At 47.2% G+C, this 27,487-nt stretch overlaps 1 protein-coding gene across 1 annotated transcript in view; it reads left to right on the top strand.

Annotated features, from left to right (window-relative positions):
• Positions 1-27,487, top strand: part of COL26A1 (collagen type XXVI alpha 1 chain) — a 186,188-nt gene that overhangs the window by 13,794 nt on the left and 144,907 nt on the right. The window lies entirely within an intron of this gene.

Here is a 27,487-nt window from a genome sequence, read left to right on the forward strand (position 1 = left end):
GGGAATGTGAGCTTATCCAGGCCAGGCATTTAAGTACCCAGCCTTCACTGAACCAACGTAGGCAGGCTGGAGCTGTGGACTCAAACAGGAGGGCGGGGGCACTGCCCCGAGGCCTGTGCAGGTACCTGATGCCTTACTTGCGAGAAGTTACTATGGAGCACCTACTGTGTACTTGGCACTGAGGGTGGTGAGATGATTGATAATTCAAAGCCAGCCTCTGCCCTTGATGAGCTGAGAGGCTGGTTGGGGCAGGCAGACCGGTGAACACGTGTGGCATTTGCTGTGACACAAACGCATGTGAAGTGGGTGGGCAGGCAGGGGGCATGTAAGCAATTACTTGTCCAGAGAGTTAGGGTATAAGGGGGTTTGGGTCTTCGTACATCAGTTTCCTCCTTTGTAAAATAGGGATAGTCATAGTATTTACTTCATAGAGTTGTTCTAGGGCTTAATGGAGTGAATAAAGTGCTTAGGGAAACATGTAGCCCACACTGTTAGGGCTGGTGATGTGTCGTGTGCTAATGTACCTTGCAAAGATGGCAAGGATGGGACATTTCACAACATGGGAGGTCATGGATGGTGTTCCAGACTCCATGCTTCGGGAAACACTGGCCTAGTGGATCAGGCTGTATGTTGAGGACTCCCCAGAGGAGTCATGTTTTAAGTGTGTCTCGTAGGATGAGCAGGGTGTTCTCAGCAGTGCCTGGGGAGTGCATTTTGGGTGGACAGAACAGCTGTGTGAGGGCTGGGAGGCGTGACAGTACCTGACATGTGGTTAGTGCTGTTGTGTTAAGAAGGATTAGACCATGGGCTGCAGGCAGGTGGGGGTAAGGGTGCAGGCTGGACCTTTAGAGCATGCATGCAAAGCCCTTTTTCTGCTACCCTAATGAGCTCAATTATGTCAAGTCAGGATCATAGTGGCACTAGTGCCAACTTTGCTGGTGGAGAAGGGGGGGCAAAGGAGGAAGAGCCAGTGGAAGGAAGCAAGCTAACAGTGTCAAGTGACCTGAAGTTGGGCAGAGGCAGTGGGGTGGCGCAGCAGGGAGGGGAGCTCTCAGTCTTGCAGCTGGCAGCACCTGGCCACTGTGGAGCGGGATAGGCAGGGGCAGGTTGCAGCCTGGGTCTTCTGGCCCTTCCCAGTGCTCCAGGGATGCTGGGGGCCAGTTCCTCTGCTCCTTGGAACATTGCAAAGACTACAGTGTTTCTCAGCTTTGAAAAGGCAGCACAGCACGGCGTTCACGCACCCTTTGCTTTCGTAAAATACTTGTGTTTTTCCTCCATGGGTTTTGTAGCCTAATTTTAGTATCGAGCACCCAGCTTGCACATGTCAGGTATCCTATGACTGCTTGTTGAGCGAATGAATGAACAAATAAATGCCTTGATATATCTCCCCTGGGAAACGGGGGGCCATGACCTCTGCCCCTGTGTAGGTCTGTCGCTCTGAGGGGTCCTGGAGAGAGGTCCTTGTCTATGCTCTGTCCCACCAGGCCAGCTCTGGAAGCCACGTTTAGAGCAACCATGGATGCCACCCGCTTTAGGGGTTCCTGCTTTTTTTCTTTGAAGTAGGAGTGGGTGGAAAAGGGGGAGTTTTCCTGAAAATCACACTGAATGACCTTTTTCTAATGCCCCACAGTTTTCTGAATCTCCTCTCCCTTCATTTCTCTCCTCTCCCCCACCTCAGCTTGTCTGTTATTTTAAAATCCATTGCCAGAGAAACAATTCCTATGGCAATAAGAACACCACTCCAGGCTTCTCTTGGCTTGCGCTGGTCTGACACTTCATTGCCGCTTCGAGAATGTGAGCTGGATCCCGACCAATTCTGCCTGGGGTGGGGGAACAGAGTAACAATAACTAACTGTTAGAGGATTTTTGGGAATCCCACAGCCGATCCTATGGAAGTAGGCACACGGCACACTGTTCTCCTCTCTGAGGAGACAGGGGTCCCAGCCTTTCTTGCCTCCCAGCAACCAGAGTCTAGATGTTTCTCTTTGGTGGCCTGTATGAGACCACCTTGAAAGGAGCTGGACACAGTCCAGGTTAATTCTGTAACACTCAGAGAGAGAGAGAGGTGTGGGCTCCCACCACCCGTGCCTTGCTGTCTGCCCCACCCCCAGCTGCCTGCAAAGTGATCTGTAAAAGGTCAAAGTTGGTCAGGCTGCCTGCTGACCTTTGCCAGCTCCCCTTGCCTGGATGAATATCCGGAGCTTGTTCCGTCAGGTGTTGATGGGAATTATGAGAAAGAAGCTTGTGAATAAAGTTTAAGAGTTTCCTTAATAAAGAGGGAGGATGTGAAGAGCAAATTCTGGAGCCAGGCTCCCTAGGTCTGAATCTCTGCCCTGGGTGGCCCTGATGGAGTCACCTGACCTCTCTGTGCCTTGGTGTCCCCATCTGTAAAATGAGAGTGATCATATAGTTTTTACTTCATCAGGTCATTCTGGGGCTTACATGAATTAATATTAATGAAATGCTTCAAACAATATCGAGTAAACACTGTGCAGTCTCATAAAATGATAAAAGCTTTCCCAAATCGGGCAGGGGGCTGACAGGCCTTGCAAACTTGGGAAATGGGGAGTTTCACAGACATCCGAGGCCACCAGATCCTTTTCCAGGGAGTGTTTCATTAAGATGGTGTTCTAGACGATGCGCCCTGGGAAACTGGCCCAGTGGGTCAAAGTTAAGTGCCTCAGCAGTTATAGTGCCCTTCACCCTTTGGGAGCTGGTCCTACGCTCCCCAGGGTCATTTTCAACCTCAATCTGGAGTCACCCACCCTGGTGCTCTGGGGGAGCCAGAGAAACATGGAATCCAGGGTCCTTTGGTTTTTCTGAATCCCCACTCAGGTTTTCAAGGCTTCGACTGCGGGGTAGGGGGTACAGCCACTGGGGGATGAGCCCAGAGGGTCGCCGCCAGGATTTGGCTGGGGAGCAGGTTAGAGGATTTGGCGGCCCTGAGATGCCCAAGTGAGGTCAGGGGCCAAGGAGTTCTGAGGAGCTTTTTATCCATGGGGGTATGGCAGCTAAGGAAACCCCGAGTACCTCTTCTGACGTATCTTCTGTGGCTCCTGCGGCCGGCCTCTCATGACCCGCAGTCAAGCCGGCACTTTCCCTCCATTGACTTGGTGCCTCACAAGTAACATGAACCTAATAGGATTGGGCTGAGATTAAATGAGGAAACGGGTTAAATATGCAGACTAATTATTACTCAGCGGTTCCTGCTTGCTGGATGAAGTCCCTGCTTTATAGCTCCCTTGCCCCACTTTTACCTCTCTGAACAAGATGCGGCATGGGGGCGGGGGGCACCAACACTTGCCTGGAGGATGTGCATGCGTGCGCGCGCGCGCGCGCGCGCATGTGTGTGTGTGTGTGTGTGTGACAGTGTGTGTATTTAAGTTGTTTCCACCCATGGCTGGCTTTGGTTTGCAGCCCAGACATTTTATGTCTTTGTTTGAAAGTATCTGGTCCCACCCCCTCCCTTGTTGTGGAAGGACAGGGACTATGTGGTATTTGCTGAGAAGCCCCCCAGTTCCTGGCGCTAGAGGCCCAGCAGAGCTCTTTCTTGCTCAGAGCGCTTGCGAAGGCCCAGACTTTGCTCTTCCCCAGGGTGTAGCCTCTGGAATCAGGGACTGCAGCTGCCTGCAGACTCTGCCACCCTGCTGGCCCTTGGAGGTGCCAGGGCCTGCCTGCCTGACACCCAGTCTAACTTGGGAAGCCTCTGAGAGAAGGTGGCAGTTTCCTTCTGACTTGGCTCCTGCTGTCTGTGCCTGGCCAGTTGCCTCTGGCATCTGACATTTTTGTCATTCCTGCTCCTCTGGAAGGGCTTATCTAGGAAATCAGCACTTCCCTCTTCCTGCCTCTCTGTGATTGACTTGGCCACACGGCTGATTCTCTGGCTCTCAGAGGTCTCAGCCTGCCTGGGCAGCCCCCCCGCCACCCATACCCCCGATTCTGGGATGATGAAATCCTAGGCCTCTCAGGGGTTTGCCAGGCTCTTCTCTTTTGCCCCCCGGGTGATGATAACAATTAGCTCAGTCCCTGAAACTCTTCATGCAAGAGCTCTGGATGCATGGGCCTCCCTGGAGAAGCAGCTGAGCAGGTGGGAGAGGCCCCTACCTCGGGGACCTGGAGGGAACTCCATCCTGACTCCCTGTCTCCCTGGGTTCCCTGCTCACCACCAAGCTTGCCTTTTAACCTTAAGGTGCTTCCTGCCCTGATCAGTCCCTATTTTTCTCTTGGGCTAGCTAACTTCTGCTTGAAGCTCAGAGATCAGCTTAAATATCACATCTTCAGGGGAAGTTGTGCTGTCCCCTGAGGTAAGGTCAGGCCCCTCTGTTAAATGCCCTCAAAAGCTTGCTCTCTGACATAGAAGCTCATGATAACTGTAAGTCATTCCTATAATTAATTGATTGATAATTAGTTATCTACCCAGAGGCTGTAAGTTCTCTGAGGGCAGGGATCCCATCTGTCCCATTTGGTGCTATATCTAGGTTGTTGCTGAGTGCCTACCTGGGAAAGGTCTAATCACTTTGTAAGCTGTGTTAGCTTCCTATTGCTGCTGTAACAAATGGCCACAAACTTTGTGGCTTAAAACAACATACATAAATTATCTTCCAGTTTTCTAGGTCAGAAGTCTGAAATGGGTCTCACTTGGCTGAAAGGTATTCCAAGGACTGATCCTTCTGGAGGCTCCAGGGGAGAATCCATTTCCTTGCTTTTTCCAGCTACTAGAAGCTGCCAGCATTCCTTGACTTATAGCGTCTTTCTTCTCTTCAAATGGCATCCCCCAGCCTTTCTAACATTTCCTATCTCTGTGACTCTGATCCTTCTGCCCACCATCTTATAAGGACCCTCGTGATTAGGTTGGGCCCATCAGATAGTTCAGGATCATCTCCTCACCTCAAGATCCTTCATTTAATCGCAGTTGCGAAGTCCCTTTTCTCATGTAAGAAAACATATTTACAAGTTCCAGGGATTAGGATGGGGGTGATTATTTAGCCCACCACACAAGCAGAAATGAAAAGGGAAAGCTACACCAGATATTTAAGGCCTTGGACAGTTCAATTGATCCTAGATTTCAAACAGTATTAAGACTGAAAGTGGCTTTGAACATCAAAAGCCTGTTAAGACTCTGCCTTGTGTGAAGCATCGTGATAAAGGCATGGTCTTCCCATCCAGGTTTTCACATAGGCTTTGAGGTAGGGATTTAACTAGCTTTTTCCAACGCTTCCTCTTACTTCTGTTGAATAATTCATTCCTTCCCAATAATTTGAAACACCACTTTAATCATATACTAACTTTCCCTATGTACATGGTTCTTTTTCTGGTGTCACAACCACACTATTTTTTTTTTTTTTTATCTTCATCTGAAGACATTTTTTCACTGCTTGAGAGAGAGAGAGAGAGAGAGAGAGAGAGAGAAAGAGAGAGAGAAAGAATATCATCAATATGAGAGGAACATTAATTGGTTGCCTTCTCATATGCGTCCTGACCAGGGATCAAACCCACAACCTAGGTATGTGCCCTGACCAAGAATTGAACCCATGAACTTTTGGTTATGGGACGACGCTCCAACCAGCTTAGCCACACCAGCCAGGGTGAAGCTACACTATTTTAACTACTATATCTTTACAAAAAAAAATATTTTATTTATTTATGTTTTGAGAGAGGAGAAGGGAGGGAGAAGAGAAGGATAGAAACATCAATGTGTGGTTTCTTCTCGCATGCCCCCAGCTGCGGATCTGGCCTGCAACACGGAAATGTGCCCTGACTGGGAATTGAACTGGTAACCCTTTGGTTTGAAGGCCAGCGCTCAATCCACTGAGCCACACCAGCCAGGGCTAGTTACTGTATCTTTATTGTGTGTTTCTTTAGCTGATAGAGCATATTCTCCTTAGCTGCTCATCTTTATCAAAATGAACTTAGCTGCTTTTGTACATTTTTTTCTTTTGGATGAGCTTTAGAATCATCTCATCTTCTAGTTCTATCAAACATGCTATTGGGGTTTTCATCTAGGCTGTGTTGACTTAATGGATGAATAGAACTCAATGTTTATAATATTGTCTGTTTTTCAGGAACAATGTATATGCTCCATGTATCCAGATCTTGTTAGATTTTCTTAGGCATTTTATAGTTTTTATTGCTGTCGTGAATGAGTTTCTTCTGTTCCTTGACATTTGTAAATGTTTATGTTTGGCAAATAGGAAAGCTGTTGACTATGTTTGGCAAATGGAAAAGCTATTGACTTAGAGCATGTTGATCTTGTATCATCTACCTTCATGAATTAAAAAATTTATTTTAACAGCTTTTCAGGTGGTTCTCGAGGATTTTTCTGTGAGCTGAAAGGAACGGCTTTACGTTTCTTACCAAGTATGGCAGAGGTAAAGGGCTCTGGGGAGAGAGAAAGGGAGTCTGGAAAGTGGATGGTGGTTTGGTTCTATTCATAGTCACCATCTCTCCTCTCCTTTCTTCTTTCTTGTTCACTCTGAAGAGGAACAGATGTTGTATGGGTCCAAGACGTGGTTAAAAGATGGCGATATCTTTGCTTCGCTTCTTGGTTTATAGATAGGACATTTTTTGGCATCAGAGGACCCTGGATTCACCTATCTTTCCCTCCTCTACCTCCCCCCAGTTATTAAATAAAGATTCTAATAGTGGACTGTGGTTTCTAGACTCTTTGCAAGGTTAATCATTCTGACACAGGGCTAAACTATTTCTGCCATTATCACCCACATGTTCCTCTCTCCTCCTCCCATCAGCACCAACTTGTTTTTCTTGAAAACAGCTCTGGGATAGACCATGAGCTGTCAGCTTCTGCTTGGTCTTTTTCTTTCTCCCCAACATATATTTGAGGGGTTCTGAATGCTGAGCTGGGGGTGGGGGGTGTGAGTTTCCTTCTTCCCCTTGCTCAGCTTGTCCTATGCTGAAAAATAGAGTTGAAATGAAAACTAAGGGCCATCTTGATTAGCAGAGCCAAACTTATGAACCTGTGTCCCTCCACACAGGTGCCCCAGGTAGGTGGTGTCCCCAAGTCACAGGTGGCCCAAAACATTCCTAAGAGTGAGGACAGTGTTTCAGACTAGCATGATGTACTTCTACAGACTGATGCTAGCTGTATCTTAGTCCAGGTATTAGCTGTCCCTATGGGGCTGACCATGCGGGCTGACTCTGGTCCTTCTGTGCCTGTGGGTGTGCATGTGGACGAATCATAGGGACAGCTAAGACAGAGTCACAGCTGTGTCCTAGAGAATACAGAAGGCCAAAATCATGTGTGCGTGGAATCTTGGGACACCCCAGCAGGGAAGCTTCTGGAGATCAGGGATTGTCTTCCTTGGTCATCACTATATCCCTGACATCTGCCAATATAGCACCAGAATTAAGTTCAGCTGGGTGGGCATCTGCCAGCTGTGCATAGGTGGATGGGTAAGTTTATAAAGGCTCAGCCAAGTTGGGTGTGGTGGGTGGGCGGGCCTGACAGTACAGATCTCAAACTCAGGACTTCGGACTCAGGCAAATTTACATCAGAAACTTGGCTCCCCCTCTAGCTGCAGGCAAGTTACTGTTAACATGCATCTGTTTACACATCTGTAAGGTGGGACTAATCAAAGCAAGTTCCTATGAAAGCATGAGTGAGCCATGTGTTGCACTTGGAATCCAGGGTGAACAGTGTCCCGAGGAGTTGGTCGTGCTGCATTCTGGATTGTGTGGCACCTGGCTGAGTGTCTGCCATGAGCCACTTCTCCCAGTCCTGTCCCGGCTTTCTTTATTCTTGTTTCATGCTCTTGTTCTGCAGCTGGGCTGCACACCCTCTGGGGTTAGGAGCCCCATTCTAGATGGTAACCCAGGGCGAGGCATAGATGGTAGACTTAAACAATCCTTTATTGATTCAACCATAACAGGACCAACTGGGTCATCACTGTATTTACTCTCCAGTTTGAGAAGGCCAAGTCGCTCAGGAGCTCAGGAGCCTGGAGTTCATTCTAACCTGGAATGAACCAGGGAGTGAACAGTGGATCCTAATATAGTGTGAGGGCCCAGGCAATTGCATGAGCAAGGGCTTTGGCAGGAAAGCCCAGTTTTCTGCCTGGTCATTGGCAGGAAGGTGGTGATGCTTGTTGGCTTGGAGCAGCTGTACGTGGGGACAGCTGTCTCAGCTTCAGACATAAGATCTGACCTGAGATTAATAACAGAGCCCGTGGGAAGCAGAGAGGAGCTTGGGTTACCGCGCCAGGAAATTTGCCTGCCCTGCTGACAGTGGGTGGGTAGCCGGCAGGATGGATGGCTCCAGGGCCTGGGGGTGTCTGGGCAAGGCAGCTCACCACTGGTGGAGCCAGATTCACCCCCTTGGGATGCAAGCCGACCCTCCCAAGAGCTGCTTTCTTTCCGCTAGACCTGAAACCAGCAGGAGCTGATCTCCAAGACTTATGCGAAGAGCTGAGAATGGAAACCAAATGTTGGTGTCAGGTAGAGAAAGCTGATGGAAGCCCGCGGCCCAGCAGGCCTAGGAGTGGTGGAGGCTTGGGCTCCGATGGCTAGTCCAGATGTTTAGGTAAATTTTCTTAAAAAAAAAAGTTTTTTTTTTTCCTGATTATGTAGATCTTTTGGGTAACAGGGAAAAGTGAAAAGAAAGAAATCATTTATAATTTCATTTAGTAAGCTTTCAGTTTTTTATTCTTTTTATTATGGTAAAATACACATAAGGTAAAATTTACCATCTTAACCACTTTTAAGTGTATGGGTCAGTGGCATTAAGTACATTCACATAATTGCGTAACCATAAGACTGTTTTCAACTTTCAAAACAGAAACTCTATACCCATTAGACACTAATGCCCCATTCTCCTCCCCGCTCCCCTGGCAACTACCATTCCACTCTATATCTATAACTTTGACTACTCTAGGTACTTCATATAAGTGAAATCATACCGTATTGCTACTTTTGTGACTGGTTTATTTCACTTAGCATAATGCCCATAAGTCCATCCATGTTGTAGCATATATCAGAATTTCCTCAATTCTTAAGGCTGAATAATATCCATCGTACGTGAATGATGCTGTTATGAACATGGGTGTACAAATATTTTTTTGAGTCCCTGCTTTCGATTCTTTCGTGCATGTATACACGAAATACGGTCATTTTATTTTGAATTTTTTCATAGTGGCTGCACCATTTTATATACCCATGAACAGCACAAAAGCATTCCAATTTCTCTACATCCTTGCCAACACTTATTTTCTGTTTCTTTTTTGGATAGTAGCCATTTTGATGGGTGTGAAGTGGTATCTCACTATGGTTTTGATTTGCATTTCTCCAGTGATTCTTGTTGTTAAGCATATTTCATGTGTTTATTGGCCATTTGTATATCATCTTTGGAGAAATGTCTATTCTAGTTCTTTGCCCATTTTTAATCAGATTTTTTGTTGTTGTTATTGAGTTGTAAGTATTCATTATATAGTCTAGATTTGAAGCCTTCATCAGATTTGCAAATGTTTTCTCCCATTGTGTGAGTTGCCTTTTCACTCTGTTGGTTGTGTCATTTGGTGCACAAAAAATTTTAATTTGTTAAAAAGTATATTTTATTGATTATGCTGTTAAAGTTGTCCCAATTTCTTTTCCCTTTGCTCCCCTCTGCCCAGTACCCCCCTTCCCTCCAGCAATCCCCCCGCCCCCTTAGTTTATGGCCATGGGTCGTGCATATAAGTTCTTTGGCTTCACCCTTTCCTATGTTATTCTTAGCTTCCCCCTGTCTATTTCATATTTACCAATTATGCTTCTTACTCCCTGCACCATTTCCCCATTTCTCCCCCTTCCCCCTCCTGACTGATAACCCTCCAAATGATCCCAATACCTATGATTCTGTTCTTATTCTGGTTGTTTGCTTAGTTTGTTTTTGTTTTTATTTTTAGATTCTGTTGTTGATAGTTGTGAGTTTGTTGTCATTTTAATGTTCATAGTTTTGATCTTCTTTTTCTTCAATGAGTCCCTTTAACATTTCATATAATAAGGGCTTGGTGATCATGAACTCCTTTAGCTTTACCTTGTCTGGGAAGCACTTTATCTGCCCTTCCATTTTAAATGATAGCTTTGCTGGATAGAATAATCTAGGTTGTAGGTCTTTGCTTTTCATCACCTTGAATCCTTCTTGCCAGTTCCTTCTTGCCTGCAAAGTTTCTTTTGAGAAATCAGCTGATAGTCTTACAGACACCTCTTTGTAGGTAACTCTTTTCTCTTTCTGCTTTTAAGAGTCTCTCTTTATCTTTAACCTTTTACATTCTAATTATGATGTGTCTTGGTGTGGTCTCTTTGGATCTAGCTTGTTTGGGACTCTCTGTGCTTCCTGGACCTATAAGTGTATTTCCTTCGCCAAATTAGGGAAGTTTTCCTTCATTATTTTTTCACACAAAATTTCAATTTCTTGTTCTTTCTCTTCTCCTTGTGACACCCCTATGACTCAGATGTTGGCATGTTTAAAGTTGTCCAGAGGTTGCTAAGCTTCTCCTTGTTTTTTTCAATTCTTGTGTCTTCATTCTGTACTGGTTGACTATTTATTTCTTCCTTATGTTCCAAATCGTTTATTTGAACCTTGGTTTCCTTCCCTTTCACTTCTTCCCTGTCAAGTTTGTGCATCTTTATCACCAGTGTTTTGAACTCTGCATCTGTTAGGTTGGCTATCTCCTCGTTGCTTAATTCTCCCACTAGAACCTTGATCTGTTCCCTCTTTTGGGTCATACTTCTATGTCTTCTCAACTTGACAGGCTCCTGTGTTTGCCTCTGTCTTAGGTAGAGCTGTTGCATCTGTTATGTTGTAAGGGGTGGAGCCTTAGGTATTCGTCAGTATGGGGCGACCCGTTTCTCCACTTTGTGGTGCTGTATGTGGGGAAGGGACTGAGAGGGAGCAATGATGCTTGCTCAGCACTTGCCCCCTTTCCAGGCACTTCTCCCACTTCTTGTATGGGACTGGTACCTCTATCTCTTGCCCTTGTTGTGGTTCCCAGAGTGGATGGGTTTGCAGATGTTCTATGACCGTGAGGACCCTCTAAACAAGTGGACTCTGTTGAGAGACCGGCAGTTTCTGCCTCCGCCCCAACCCCCACTGGTCTTCACAGTCAGAAGCAATGAGTCTTTATTTTCTCTGATGCTGGAAACGTGAGCTCCATGGTTGGGATCCCTTCCCAAGTGTCCCTCCCTACTTTTTTAGTTGTCTGACTGCACTTTCTGCTGGCTGGCCACGCTGCTGCTGCCACTGCTGCCGCCGCTGCCACCGCCACCCAGGCTCTGCCCCTCCTACCTGTCTGGATGAGTATTTCTTCTTTATATTTTTGTTGGACTTCTATGCAGCTTGGTTTTCTGGAACTTCTGGTTGTCTCTAGTTTTGAGGTAGTTGTATTCCTTCTTAGTTGTGGAGGGAGATGCAGCATGTCTACCTATGCCTCCATCTTGGCCTGAAGTAAAATTTTTTATTTTGATTCTGTCCAGTTTATCTATTATTTTCTTTTGTTGCCTGTGCTTTTGGTGTCATATTCAAAAAATTGCCAAATCCGATATCATGAAGCTTTTTTTTTAAATTGAGTTTTTGAGAGAGAGAGAATAAAACATAGATTGGTTGTTCTGCTTATTTATGCATTCATTGGTTGCTTCTTCGTCTTTTTTTTAATTTTGTATGCTTTATTGATTATGCTATTACAGTTGTCCCAATTTCTTTTCCCTTTGTTCCCCTCCCCCCTTAGTCCATGCTCACTGGTTGTGTATATAGTTCTTATCAACATCTTTCTATCTACTCTACTCCCTCCTACTATGCTTCTTAATTCCTGTACCATCTCCTTCCCTTTCCCTGCTTCCTTCTCCCTGCTGATCTTCCCCCATAATGTTTCCCATACCTATACTTCTTTTCCCACTCTCTTTGCCTACCTAGTTTGCCTTTGTTTCAGTTCCCTATCTCTGTTGTTGGTTGTTGTGATACAGTTTTCATTTTAATGTTCATGGTTTTAATCTTCTTTCTCCTAAACAAGTCTCTTTAACATTTCCTATAACAGTGGTTTGGATCTGAAGAACTTCTTGAGTTTTACTTTGTCCTTGAAACACTTTCTCTGCTTTTCTATTCTGAATGACAGCTTTGCTGGATAGAGTAATCGTGGTTGTAGGTTTTTGCTTTTCATTCCTTTGAATATTTCTTGCCAGTTCCTTCTTGCCTGCAGAGTTTCTTTTGAGAAATCAGCTGATAGTCTTATTGGGACCTCTTTGTATGTAATTCTCTTCTTCTCTCTTGATGCTTTTAAGATTCTCCGTTTATCCTTAATTTTTGACATTTTGATTATAATGTGTCTTGGTGTGGTTCTTCCTGGGTCCAGTGTTTTTGGAACTCTCTGTGTTTCCTGGACCTGTAAGTCTATTTCCTTCCCCAAGTTAGGGAAGTTCTGCTTCATTATTTTTTCACATAACTTTTCAATTTCTAGTTCTTCTTCTTCACCTTCTGACAACCCTGTGATTCAGATGTTGGCCTGCTTATAGTTGTCTGATAAGTTTCTAAGCTTCTCCTCATTTTCCTCTCTTTTCGTTTCCTCTTTCTGCACTGGTTGACTGTTTGTTCCATCCCTATGTTCCGATTTGTTGATTTGGTTCCTGGTTTTCTTGCCCTCACCACTAGTTTTGTATGTATTTTTGTTCATTTCAGCAGGACTAGCCTTCATTCCTTCCCTGTCTTGTTTAAGATCTGCTGTTAGTTCTGTAAGCATTTTTATAACCAAAGCTCTGAACTGTGCCTCAGAAAGAGTTCCTATCTGCTGCTTCGTTAGATTAGATATTTTCTGTCTGGTCAGCTGTGTCACCGGGATCTCTATCATGATCTGTGCCATCTTGACCATTTTGTGTTTACCTTTGCTTCCTGGGCAGGGCTGTCACACCTCCTACGTTATAGGAGGCGGAGCCCCATGCACTTGTCACAACTGGGCAACCTGTTTTACCACGCTGTGGCATTTCCTGTGGGGCGTGGGGGTCCAAGATGGATTCCTGCCATTCACTCTCTGCTGAGAGACTGGGAGCCTCCTCCTCCGTCCCACCCCCTCTGGGCCTCACAGTCCTAGGAAATGGAGGTCTGCCTTCCCCAGCTTTGGAATTGCAAGCTGATGGGTCTGGTCTGTAGCCAGGGTGCTCCCTAGGCACTTCTCACCTCATTGGTTGCTTCTTGTATGTTCCTTGACTGGGGATTGAACCTGCAACCTTGGTGTATTGGGACAACACTCGAACCAACTGAGCTACCTGGCCAGGGCAGAAAGCTTTTGTCTTAAGTTTTTTTCTGTTTTTTGCCCTAAGAGTTTTCTTCTTTTAGGACATACATTTAAGTCTTTGATCCATTTTGAGTTAATTTTTGCATATGGTGTAAGGTAGGGATTGAATTTTATTCTTTTATATGTGGAGGTCCAATTTTTTCAACACCATTTGTTGGAAAGACAGTTCTTTCCCTGTACTTCCATTTTTGAGAGTCATATTTCCTTTTGGTCTTTGCTCTGTGCTCGCTTATCTATCTGTCTACTGTATCACTTTTCAGAGTTGAGATCACATAGGATATATTAAAGAAGAAGATCAGTATATTAGTTTTGAGTCTTGCCTTTTTTAAAAACACATTTTCCCAGAAACCTTAATGAAGTGCTCAGTTGTTGAGTGTGCAGAAATGATTCAGAAGGGGTCACTACTTTAAAAGTCCAAAAGAGGAGAATAAAGGAACAATGATCACAGGATGTCTGGAGTCACAAAGGTCTGGCTGAAGGGATATGGAATAGAGGCAGCAGCAGTGTGGTACCCAGGAAAGCTGGGGAGGCTTCCCAAAGGGGGTGACAATTGAGGTGACTCTTGAAGAAGAGGCAGAGAAGGAGAAGGCTGAGAACAGGGACTGAGTAAAGACTCAATGGGGAGTTGGACGAGAGCCCTGTATGGCTTGGCTCAGGCTTCTGAAAACAAGAGGTGAGCAGCAAGGATGGAGGTAAGTGTGAGCCACCTGACAGAGGGCCTGCTCTGCCAGGCAGAGAAGTTGTGGTTTGCCCTGGGGACTGAAAGGAGCCTCTGGAGGTCTGGAAGGATGGGAGGGACATGGGCTACCAGATGTGATGCCCAGTCACAGGTGCAAACAACTGAGGACAAAAGCAAGGGACAATTAAGTAAATGCATGAGTGAGTGCCTGACCCACTCTCCTTCAGGAAACTGAGGCACTCACCCTTCCTCCAGAGCAGGCCTGTCATTTCAGGAGGTTCTTGTCTGTGATTTGTTCCACCAGATCAGCTTTCCAGAAGCCACTTTAAAGAAGCCACGGAGGCCACCAGCTTTAGGGGTCTTGCTTCTTGCTTTGAAGTGGGAATGGGTGGAGAAAAGGAAGTTTTCCAGAAAATTCCTTGAGACAGTCTCAATGTAAATATCTGGTCTGGTCTTTCAGGGATTAGGAACCACTTCTCTGAGGCTGGGGAGCTGCAGGGGGCTGTGCTGCCCACCAGGCTATGCAGGGGGGAGGGCTTGCTGGTGGGTCTCCCACAGATGCTCTCTCCTCCCCCCGTGGATTCAGGGCGCCCTCAGGAAAGCATTCCCCCTCCTCAGGTCTCCTCTTTGGCTTGTGCCCTTTGCCTCCACCCTGCCTCTCAGGACTGACCTGCTAATGAAAGCCTTCTGTGCCGAGGTCAATGCAGCCTGGCTGTGGTAACAGAGGCCTCATGGGGGACAGGGCAGAGGAAGGAAAGGGGGAAGAGGGAGGGCCCCAGCCTTCAGAGCAGGAGCAGATGGCAAAGAAAAACATGGGCTTGTTTGTCTCTGTAGGGGTCCAGTTCTAGTACAAGATGAAGTTTCTTTGGTCTCTGGAGTTTGCTTACACACAAGCACATGTGGGAGTGTGTGTGTAGGGGTGTGGGTCACCCCCTTTATGCTGGAAGTGCTGAGGCCTAGTGGGGATTCTGGTTACCATTTACCTTCCCAAAGGCATGACATTGGGGTGTGAATTCAACCAGGGCAGGGCTGTGAGCCCCCCATGCCCTCCATATCCTGGGTGTGGGTCAGTGAAGGGCCCTGGGGAGTGATAGTTGGACCCAGGAGATTTCAGGAGGAAAGGAGAGTCTTCATCTTCCTTGTCAATCCTACATGGATGTCTTCTCCATGACTCTGGGGGCAGTAGTAATCTCTGCATTTGGACCCAATTTTAAAGGCCTTTCACATTCTACAGGCTTCATGTTGGGGATAAATGCTAACGTTTATAATTTTAAGCTGACCACCGGTGCTTGGGTTTGTTCCTCATTTTAGGGGCAGGTCTTGCTCCCTGCACCATGGGGAGAAAGACTGGGAGATGCAAAGGGCTCAAATCTGGGTTTTCTGGCTTCCTATCCTGCATTATCTGCATCATTCTGCTTAAGGTCTGTATTTGGATAGATGGAGTGGCAGGGTGAAATAGGATGTAGTATATTCATAAGAAGTGTGAGGCATATTTATTACAGTTCCCAAGAGGAGGGGGCATGCTGAGCCACACAGGACTATCCCGGGAAACACAGAGGTTGGTCTGTAGGGAGACTGAATGGGGGGTGGGACAAGCAGGTTAGGATTGGCTAGTATGAATGATTTCAGTGCGCTCTGGGGTGTGAGGACTGCCCCTGTTGTCTGGTACCTGGTCCTGGGTGTTTAGGGCAGGTGCGTAGTTCTGAGGGTGAGAGCGCCATACAGGAGGTGGCTGGGTGTTATTGTTGCATACCATTTTGACTCAGTAATTATTTAACTAATTATTTGTTTAATATTTGTGTTCTCTGTTAGACTATAAGCTTCCTGAGTAGAGAAATCAGGTTGGCCCTGCTCCCTCCAGTGCCTGGAATATCCTAGATGCCTAATTACAATGGCAGACACTTAATTAGTAGTTACTGTGTGCCAAGTGGTATTCTAAGTGTGTTAGGTATATTAACTCATTTATTTCTCACAAAGGAACCCTCAGGTTAGGTGCTATTATTATTCTCCTTTTATAAGGAAACTGAGGCACAGGGAGGTTAAATGGCTTGTCCCTGGTCACACAGCTAATAGAGGCAGAATCAGGATTTGAACCCAGGCTGTTCATATCTGTGCCCTTAACACTGTTCTACCTGACCTCTCGGAGCTTGAGAGTAGAGGATGAGTGATAAAGGATACACAGGTGAGGATGGCATGGTCCCCCCAGGTGGGGAGGGCCATGTGCCCCCATGCCTGCACCCATACTGGGCTGTGGGGGTGTGTTCTAGGAGTAAAGCAGAGCAGTGTGGGAGCACAGGCGCAGGTGGAGCAGGTATGGGGAGGGGAGGTGGGCCTGAGAGGCAGGAGGGTGTAAGCAGCTGGGGAAGGAAGTCTCCCTGGGCAGAGAAGTAAGAAGTGGCTGTGGGTTTCGCAGCAGAGCTGAGACAGAGGAGGTGGGTGCGGGGGCTGGAGGGGCTCCCTAGGTTGGTGGAAACAGCAGGAGCAGAGGTGCCCTGTGGGTAGGCAGCGTGTCTGGCACTTTTGAGCCATGTGCACCCACCTTCTGCATCCCACCTGTAGGTGTAGGTACCTTTGCATGGTTTCTTTTTGCATCAATTGTTTTGAACCACAGGCCCTCTGAATTAGGTAGGGAGCAGGTTTCCAAACACCAGGCTCTTGGTGGCCACTGGGAGCCTGGAAAGGGCAATGAACTATTCTGACCCAGTTCCCACTTGTCTGAACTGTGCCTCCATCCACAGGCCCAGAGTGGCCACCCCCCAGCCATGTGGCCTAGGGCCAGCTATGTGTGGGAGGCAGAATAGTGGCCCCAAAGATACCCACGTCCTAATTCCCAAGCCTGTGATTATGTTACTTTATGTGATAAATAAAGCTGTGGAGATGGGAGATTACTCTGGATTATCCCGATAGGCACAGCCTAATCACAGGGTCCTTATGAGAGGGAGCAGGAGGGTCAGAGTGGAGAGATGTGACAAGAGGCTGGAGTGACATGAGGATGTGGCCTCCAGCCAAGGAAGGCAGGTGGCCTCCAGAAGCTGGAAAAGACAAGGAACAGGTTCTCCCCTAGAGCCTCCGGAGGGAACTGGCCCTGCCAACACCGTGACTTTGGCCCAGTGGGACTGATTTTTGACTTCTGACTTCCAGAATTGTAAGATAATAAATCTTTGTCATTTTACATCACTAAGTTGGAGGTACTTGGTTACAGCAGCAATAGCTGTTCCTGGAACTGTAGAAAGCAGGTTTCTGCCGGTGAACAGATGATTAGATAAAGAAAATGTGGTAGTCCTATGCAATGGAATATTATTCAGCCTTAAAAAGGACAACATGGATGAACCTGGAGGAGAGTATACTAAGTAAAATTAGACACAGAAGGACAAATACTATATGATTCCAGTTATATGAGGAATCTGAACTAGCCAAACTCATAGAAGCAGAGAGCGGGATGGTGGCTGCCAGGGACTGGGGGCTGGAGGAACGGGAGGCTCTAGTCACACGATACAGAGTTAGAGTTAGTCAAGATGAAGAAGTCCTAGAGATGTACTGTGAAGCTAGTGCTTATAGTTAATACTGTATCACATACTTAAACATTTGGTAAGAGGGAGATCTTATGTTAAGTGTTCTTATCACAAAAATTAATAACAACAAATAAGCAGGCAGGAGGAAACTTTTGGAAGTGGTGTATGTGTTTATGGCGTAGATTGTGGTGATAGTTTCCCAAGTGTATACTTATCTCCAAACTCATCAAGTTGTAGCCATTAAATACTTGCAGCTTTTTGTAGGTCAGGCATCCCTCAATAAAGTGGCTTAGGAGAAAAGAAGTAGGTTTCCAGGCCTCACTGTCATAGGGTTCCAAATGTCCTGTTGTGAGGTCTCTTTCAGAGGGGAGAAAACCTTATCCTGAGGAATTCTCACCAAAAGCACAGCCATCCCACCGCAGGACTGATTAAAAGAAGCCTTCCTAGTAGGAAAACTGCAAGTCATTAGTTTTCAGCTTTTTCATGTGTGACCATTGGGTGGCCTGGTTCAGAGCATTCTGCAGCTTGCTATGGATTTAATTTTTCTGTTTTGATCCCATGACGAAACCATAAACAAATAGAAGTGCTTTGGCTGGGCCCCCTCCAGGGCAGCAGTGCTCCTGGGACCCTTTAAGGTTCAGGAAGCCCATCCTCTGAGTGGCCCTGGGAATCAACTGTCTGCAGAGGTTACTGGGAGGAATACTCCTTAGTTAGCAAGGCCGGGGGAAACGACTCTGCAGAAACAACCCAAGAACTTGAAATGGGTCTCTCCACTGGGTGCCAGGGGAGACTTGTAATTCCTCCCCTGTGATTTTGTGCGTTCCTTGTGGCCAGATAAGAGGGGAAAGAAAGGTGAGGGGTAGGTGGGCTGCCCGGCCAGAGGGACGTCTGCCTTCAATCACAGCAGAGACCAAAGTGGGGTGAGGAATTGCATCCCAGCAAGGTAGCTGGGGCTCTCTGGAAGCTGCAGCCTCAGCCCCGAGGAGGCCGTGTGCGAAGGGACTGCTGGAGAAAACATCCTGGAACTTAGCTCTGTTCACATCCTGCCATTGCTTAAAACTGCTCTGATGGCTCCCCAGGTTTCAGGCCGAGGCCAGAGCCCCGCAGCGTGCCGTTCAAGGTCTTTCGTGGCCTGGCTCTTCCTAGCCCACTTTCTGCCCTCAGCCTCCCTGCATTTAGCCCCACAGAGATGGTCCTCTGGCAATTCCAGAGCTTTTAGTCCTCTGCGAATGCCCATCCTCTTCATGAATGTGCCTCAGCCCCGACTTGGAGTCAGGCTGATGCTGGATGCTGGGAGTACACAGTTGAGCAGGATCTGGCTGGTCCTTTCTATCCCTGCCTTCAGCCAGCGTGGGGGCCTGGAGCAAGCTGAATTTCATGTGTTCTTGGGGTGTGGGTCGGGGAACCTGTGAGGCCTAGACCAACATGGCGGGAGTGAGAGGAGTAGGCAGTGGTCAAGTGGGTGCCAAGGAGATAGCATGAAGGTGTGACATGGATGACGGGTCTCAGAGGAGATTCCTGGAGAGTGGTGCTATTTGCTGAGGGAAGGGCCATGGGAAAGGAAGCCATTTTTGTGTGTGGGACACCGAGTCTGTATTTGAAGCTGGGGAACGGTACAGTGCCAGGATGTCCTGGTAAAGATGTCCAGGGGCTTTGCCCGTGGAGGTCTGGAGTGGACAAGCTCCCCCAAGACAGGCACAGAGGCAGAGGAGGAAGGCCTCATGGGGCCTGGGGACCCCAGCATCCAGATGAGGCTCAGGGAGGGAGGAGGAAAAGCAGGTGCTGCTGGAGTTCAGAGAATCACGAGGGGAAACTTAGGAGGAAAGGATTGAGAAGTGTTGTGTCACCAAGAGGCCCAGGAGGAGGACAGAGAAGAGGCCCTGGCTGGGAAATGCAGGTGAAGTTGGTGGAGGGGAAGGGACAGGAGGCCAGCAGGCTGAGGGACCAGTCCAGGGAGGGAGCTGAACCTGGAAGTGTGGATTCCTCTTTCGAGAACCCTGGCACCCGCGAAGAGCAGGGGAGAGTAGCTCCGGAACCAGACTTCAATTTGAGAGCCTGGAGCCTCAACTGGAGCAAGAGCCAGTAGAGAACATGGGGCTTGGGGGAGGGGGTCACAGGTGAGCTGGGAGTGCTATCCTGTGGGCTCAGTGTTCCCAGTGGTTTGGGAGGTGCTGCTGCGTGTAGGTAGGGAGGAGAGGAGGAGGAGGGGCGGGGGCCAGGGAAGGTCAAACTGCCACCAGCACGGAGGGCCCTGTCCGAACAGGGCTGTGGCTCTCAGGGGTCTTCACACTGTGTGGTTGGCGGTTGTTCCTTCTGTAGCCCAGGCGTGGGGTGTTGCTGGGTGGACAGGGCTGCAAGATCAAGAGGCGGAAGGAGTGAAGACAGACAGGAGCCCAGGATGCCTGGGGTGAGGCTCTGGGGGGTCAGGGTCCCCGTGCTGTGGTGGGGTTGACCTCTGCACCCCTCCCTGGGAGAGTCAGGCACCTCCTCCTCAGGACACCCCAGCAACCCTGACGCTTGCCTATTCTTGTCACCTGCCTCATATGTATATATATATTTTTTGTGCCATCTGTGTCCTCTCCTCAGTTGCAGGTCTCCTTTTCAGCATTGTCAGTCAGTGACCATGTGGGGGTCTGGTGTCTAGAGGGGGCTTAATGAATGTTAATTGACCAAATGGCTTAGAATTGCCCCATGTTATGTTTTTTAACTTTTCCCCAAAAGCATCACTTAAATACAATAAAAGGCACAAACTTAACCAGAGAGCTTGATGAATTTCTCTGTGTGTGTTCTCCCACATAACCACCATTCAGATCTAGAGAGAGAGCATTTCCAGTACCTGAAGGCTCCTGCGTGACCTTGCCAGGTAGTGCACCCACAGGTGACCACTATTCTGATTTGTTCTCCATAGAATAGCTCTGTCTATTCTTTTACTTTTTAAAAAATGTATTGATGAGAGAGGGGTTGTGGGGGGTGCAGAGCGAGAGAGAGAGAAAAACATTGATTTGTTGTTCCACTTACTTATGCATTCATTGGTTGATTCTTGTATGTGCTCTGACCGGAGGTCGAACCTGCAACCTTGGCCTATTGGGACAATGCTCTAACCAACTAAGCTACCCGGCCAGGGTGCTTTTTCTGTTCTTGTAAACAGAATCATACAGGATAGACTGTTTCGTCTTCTTTCAACGACATTATGTCCTTGAGACTCACTTTTGTTGTTGCGATCAAGTGTGTTCTTTTTCTGCTGCATAGTGTTTGTTCTATTGTGTGAGTTCAATGTGTTATTTATTCATTCTCCTCCTCTTAATGGACATTTGGGTTGTTTCCTGACTTACACATTTTACAGTCTATTGGTGAGTAAGAGCTGGAGAGCCTTGGTTTGAACCTGCCATTTTCAAATGAGGAGATTGAGGCTTGGAGGTTAAGAGTCACCCCAGGCTACCTGCAGAGTTACAGGTAGAACCAGTGTGAATCCCCCATTTTCTGACTCATAGGCCAGTGCTTTTCCCCCCAAAAGGGCAGAAACACAGACTTCAGAGCCTCCTCAGCGACCAAGTCCAGGTGGTGCCTCTTCCCGGGTTTAGGGCAGCCAAATCCACACATAGCCCAGTGCTTGACCATTGAGTGCCCTGTGGAAGCCAGCAGGTCACAGAAGCCTGGGCAGTCTCCGGGGTGTCCGAGTTCTCACATCTTGACCAATACTAACCTCAATAATCAGCTATAACAGCTGCCTTTCTTCCTGTATGCACTGTGGGCCAGGCCCAGTGCAAGGCCTTATCTGCATTATTTATCCTGTCATTCCTGCTTCCTCATCCATGGTGCCAGGGAAGTGGGTTTTCAATTTCCTCCTTAATTGTCGTCACTCCCCAAATCGGATAGAGTCCTCAAGGGGATGCTGCAGGGGAGGGGTGTGGGCTTTTCTGAGGTTCTTCATCATTAGATCATAATGGGGTGGCGATCTGATTAGATCAATTGTCTGGCTGGGGCAGATGTGGGAGGAGGGGCAGTTGTCCTGGGGAAGGTGGGCAAGGGCTGCTCTCTCAGGGGTGGAGTGTGCTCCCCTGGGTGTGGGCAGGGCTCTAACATGCTCAGTGTGGGTCGGAATCTTCTAGATTAGATATGACAGTGTGTGTGTAGAGCTAACAGAATACAATGGCCATTTAGATGAGTCATTCACCCAGTTTGTAATTACAACCCTGGGAGGGGGCTGAATGGGTGAATAAAACTAGCTGCCCGCTGTTCTGGTGCCCCACAGGATCTGATCATTTAACTTTGGTATGGTATTGTTATCCTAACTTTGTACATGGGGCAGGAGGCATAGAGAGGTTGAATCACCTGGGTAATGTCCCGCAGGGTATATCTGTTTTACAGATGAGGAGAGTGGAGGAAGAGGGAGGGACCTCTGGTCCTTGTCCCATTTTTGTTCCCTGTAACCTGGCTACCGAGGGTGCCCTGGGGGTGATGCATGGTCACATAAGAGCCAGGAACTGGGCGGGGGGGGGGGGGGCGCCCTCCCCGTGTGCTTGGCCAGTCATAGCCTCACTTCTTCCTCAGACACACTTGTGTATCATACTGCGCAGCATTTCTTCTCTCATATTATATATAGTCTATAAATGTGGGCAAATATTTGTATAAAGAATCCTACTTCTAATGGACTTTCATTCTAACTTTAAAGATGCTTTCCTATGGGAAATAATCTGATGATTAAATATGTTAGAATTTGAATGTAAGGATCCTGAACTTGCTTCTTCCAATACACAGTTTATATACGTTCAATTCTTCCACTGAACTCACTCACTCACAGATATTTCACTTATCACCCATTTGGTTCCAGTCACTGCTGTGGAGAAAGAAGCCGAGTGGGTTCCTGCTCTCAGAAACTAAAGATAGAGGCAGTGGTATGAACTTCAAAGTGCCCTGGGAGGCGGGTATTGTGGCTATAATTGGGTCAACAGAGTTGAAAGGACCGAAAGGAGGGGTTCAGGTTGTCCAAAGGGGCAGCAAAGATCTGAGAGAGGAGGGGCCGGGGCATTCCTGGAAGAGACCCCTTGGGGCTAGAAGCCCAGATAGGGGAGGGCCGCAGCTCAGCCTGGGTAGGGGATGGCAGGGCCAATGTTCTAGGGGGAGCTCGGAGGGGCTACCAGAGGGCCCTCAATTATGGAGACCCTCAGGGGATGGCAGCTGGGAGTGGACTTTGTCCCTTCCAGACCTCAGTTCACACCACCTCTGCACCTTCTTTCTTCGTTCATTTATTCATTCAATACATATTCATTAATGTGCACCTTGTGCCACATTCAGGCCAAGGGCTGGGGAGACTCACTGTGTTTGCCTCTGGAAGCCAGCAGTTTGACAGGGCAGGTGGACAGCAACGCACATCTGCACAGGACAGGCCCCGCACAGGTGGCTTGGCTTTGCTAGAGATTCTCACTGAGTCCTGACTTGGTTATGACTTCACAGACCCAGCTGTTGGCAAACTACCTGCCTGCAGAGGTTGTAGGGCTGAGGCTTTCCTGACAACTCCAGCCCAGTGGGCAGAGGAAGCCTGGCCCTGACCAGCTAGCGGGCATGAAGAGGCCATTCGCTCAGCCAGTCCCAGCTGTCTGACTTCTGGGTGAGAGGCAGCACTGCTCTGGCCCCTCTACTGTATTGCTGCCATTCCTGTGGCCCTGCTCCGTCTGCTGCAGAGGAGGTGGAGGCCCAGAGAGGGAGAGGCCCTGTGAGAGGTCACAGAGCCATTCTCACAGTTGGACCTCCCACCCAGGGCTTTGAAAGCTCTTGTGAGGAAGAGCTCTGGAACCCATTGGCTTATCTCTGAGGGAAAATGCTGGTTCTAGTAGTGTCTGATCACCTTTTTTCCATCTGCTAGGGGACCTCCTTAGCAGACCACAATTAGGGCTGGTAGCAAGGTGCCTCTAACAGGTAGGACAAAGAGGCAGATTTGAGAAGTGGTGATCCCAAAGAAAAGGGAGGACTGAATTTGAAATGTCACATTCATTCTCCCAGAATCAGCTCCTTCGAGTTCTCCATGGCCTGCCCTTCTAGGGGGAACTGGGGAATTCCTTAGAGACTCAGACAGCCATGGGTTGCAGCGGTGCCATCATTCTCTTGGAAAAGGATGCGGGTCCAGAAGGTGTCCTGCTCACGTGAGAATGGCTAGGTCACAATTGTGTGTGATCCCCTGGCAGGTATCAAATGCCAAATTCCACAGCCAGTTTCTTTCAGCAGTCACATTTCTCAGATTCTTATCAGGTTTTTTATTTTTTATTTTACCTCCCAAGTGAACACTGGGAACCAGTCATCCTGCTGATTACAGGAGGATGGGAGTAGATTAGAAACAGAGGAGCCTTGGCTTTCTTTCCAACTCTGCCACCAGCCTGACTCTGTCACCAGCTTGCTGTGCCACCTTGGGTCCCACTTCTTGGGGCCTTGTTTTTCTGCCTGTAACAAGGGGATTGAAGGGGTTTGGGGCAAGATGCTGTTTGAAAGGCTCCTTGCAGAGCAAAGCCTTCATAATTCTCCATCCGAGTCCATAGCAAGATGCTTTCTGGAAAATATACCTAAACCAAATTCAGTGTGCTTCACAAGGTGGGAGGCTCTCCTGGCACACTTGCAGCAGCTCGGGAGTGGTGGCCTTTCCATATGTCCCTCCCACAAGGGAAAGTGTTCCACCCCCTGAAATGCTGCAGCTGAGACCCTTAGAGACTAGCATTCTGAGTTCCAAGGGGCCCAGCTCTCAGTGAGTTTGTACCTCCCTGCTCAGCAGGCCACTGTGTGGCCTTTGGCTATACCTAGTTGCAGTAATAACCATGCCAGTAACTACCATTGGTGTTCTTTTACAAGTGCCAGACTGTTCACCCATTCATTTATTTTTGTTGATCTCAGATTGTATGTCATTCCCGTTTTATAGATGAGGAAACTGAGGCCCAGGCTTGGCAAAGCCCATTCAGTTAGGCAGAGCAAAACTGGGTCTGGAGGCTGGCTCTCTGTCCCCACCCATGTCCTGTGCCTCCCACAGTGGCCACGCAGTTTGCCCTTGCATGAAGCAGGGGCTCTGTGCCATTTGTGGAAATGGTGACTGATGCCAGGTTGGCTGGCAGTGTGCAGTGGGAGGCATGAGGCATGTGCTATGGTGAAGTTAATGGAAGTGAAACATCTTCAAGCCAGAGCAGTCTCTCACTGACCCTGGTACAGGCTATGAGACTGTCCATGAAGGTGACCTAGTGGAGGAAAGAAAGCAGATACCATATGGGTAAAAGGCATAGTCGTCTTTTGCTTTCAAGAGAAGAGATTGAGCTAGTTCAGGATTGTGTTGTATTTCCATCATGAAGTATAATCATTTATAGTTCAATAGTAATGCCTACTATCTGTCTAGAGCTTTGCAGTCCATGGATTATATTCTCATAGTTGTTATTGCTCTGCGACTTCTGGTAGCCCTTGGAAGTTGGGCTCCCCTTTCACAGATGAGGAAACTGAGGCTGTGGAGTTAAGACTTGCCCAAAGCTATGCAGGTGGTAAGTGGTGCAAGTAGGACAAAACTAGGCCTCCTGCTCCCACATTCTTATGTCTTGATTGTACTGTTTGACAGCAGGTTACTTTGATTAGAATCCTTTCAGATGTGAGTCATAAAATCCCTACTGATGTGGGCTTAAACAACAGGTCATTTAATATCACACATATTAAGAAATGGGTGGCACAGTTGGGTACAAGGAGTTAATGTCCCCACAGGATAGACTTTAACCAGTGAGAGACAGGAAGAACCCAACAAATACATTGTCTTTTATCCTAAAAAAAGAAAAAAGAAATAGGGGAATTTCAGGATTGGTTAATTTGATAGCATGAAATGCTCTAAGACCCTACTTTTTGCTCTGTCTTCTCCGGGCTGTCTTCCCTCATGGCTCTAAGATAGCTGCCATAGCTCCAGGTATCACATCCTCACACAACTGTGCACAGAAATAAGAATGAGCTTCTTTTCTTGCAACTTGCCCTCCCTGATGAGGGATAATGTTTTCCACAAACCTCTCAGCTGACTTTCTCTTACTTGTCATTAACCAGAACTGAGTGAACATGCCCAAACCTCAACCTATGAGATTATGATTTCACCCTCCTTTAAAAAATATATATTTTATTGACTTTGCTATTAACAGTTGTCCCCATTTTCCCCCTTGCCCCCCTCTGCGTGGTACCCCCATTCCCTCCAGCAGTTCCCTTCCTTAGTTTATGTACATGGGTCATGCATATAAATTCTTTGGCTACTCCATTTCCTATGCTCTTCATAACACTCCCCTGTCTATTTCGTATCTACCAATTTGCACTTCTTAATCCCTGCACCTTTCCCCCCATTTCCCCCTTTCCCCCTCCCAGCTGATAACCCTACAAATGATCTCCATATCTATAATTCTGTTCCTCTTCTGCTTGTTTGCTTAGTTTGTTTTTTAGGTTCAATTGTCTATAGTTGTGCATTTGTTGCCATTTTAATGTTCATAGTTTTGATCTTCTTTTTCTTAAGTAAGTCCCTTTAACAGTTCATATAATAATGGCTTGGTGATGATGAACTCCTTTAGCTTTACCTTGTATGGGAAGTACTTTATCTGCCCTTCAATTCTAAATGATAACTTTGCTGGATAGAGTAATCTAGGTTGTGGGTCCTTGCTTTTCATCACTTTGAATACTTCTTGCCGATCCCTTCTCGCCTGCAAAGTATCTTTTGAGAAACCAGCTGACAGTCTTATGGGAACTTCTTTGTAAGTTACTCTCTGCTTTTCTCTTGATGCTTTTAAGAGTCTCTCTTTATCTTTAGTTTTTGGCATTTAATTATGTTGTGTCTTGGTGTGGTCCTCTTTGGGTCCAACTTATTTGGGACTCTGCACTTCCTGGATTTGTATGTCTGTTTCCTTCACAAATTAGGAAAGTCTTCTTTCATTATTTTTTCACATAAGTTTTCAATTTCTTGCTCTTCCTTTTCTCCTTCTAGCACCCCTATGATTTGGATATTGGTATGTTTGGAGATGTCCCAGAGGTTCCTTATTCTATTCTCATTTTTTTGAATTCTTTTTTTTTCTAGCTGTTCTAATTGAACACTTTTTTCCCCTTATGTTCCAAATTGTTGATTTGAATCTTGGCTTCATTCCTTCCACTGTTGGTTCCCTGTGGATTTTCCTTTGTTTCATTTAATGCAACCTTCATTTCTGCCTGGGCCTTTCTATGCTGTTGTAGTACCCAGTAATTTCTTTGATTATCCTGATAACCAGTGTTTTGAACACTGCGTTTGATAGGTTGCTTTTATGCATTTCATTTAGTTCTTCTCCTGGAGTTTTGGTCTGTTCTTTCATTTGGGCTATATTTCTTTGTCTTCTCAATTTTGCAGCTTCCCTGTGTTTCTTTCTGTGCATTAGGTAATGCTGCTTTGACTCCCTGTCTTAGTAGCAATGCCTATTGTAGAGAAGGCACCTGTCTAGGTGAATGTGGCTTCTTTAAATCCTTGGTTGTCGGACTTTCATGCAGATTTATTTTCTGATGAATCTGGGTGATGTTTGTTTTGTAGTTTAGTTGTAATTTTTGCTGTAGTTGTGTGCAGAGGTGAAGCATGTTAACGCCTCCATCTTGGCTGGAAGTCTTTTAATCTGGCATCAGTGGACTCAAGGAAACACAGGGCTGTCCCCCAAAGTAGGAAGAGCACAATAATGGACAATCCACACAGATGTTTCTCAGAACCCAAAGGCTGCCTCTAGGAAGCCTATATAGAGCCTCAGCAAGGTATTCTTTCCCCGAGGTCCATGGGTTCTCAAGCTATCATCTAACTGAAGATTTTCACTAACTTCTAACTGAAATTTAGCATTTTCCTGGGTTACAGGTTTGGTTCCCAGTCAGGGTGCATGCAGGAGGCAGCTGATTAGTGTTTCTCTCTCTCTCACTTCCTTTCCCTCTGTCTGCGGCCACCTGTGTGGTCCAGGCAGCAACCCCTTGCACATCTGTATCACAGCACAGTTTTGCCCACTTTTCTTGAACTTCTGATTTCCAGAGTCTGAAAA

This window comes from Furipterus horrens, unplaced genomic scaffold (assembly GCF_987537825.1).
Source record: "Furipterus horrens unplaced genomic scaffold, mFurHor1.1.pri manual_scaffold_5, whole genome shotgun sequence".
NCBI lineage: Eukaryota > Metazoa > Chordata > Mammalia > Chiroptera > Furipteridae > Furipterus > Furipterus horrens.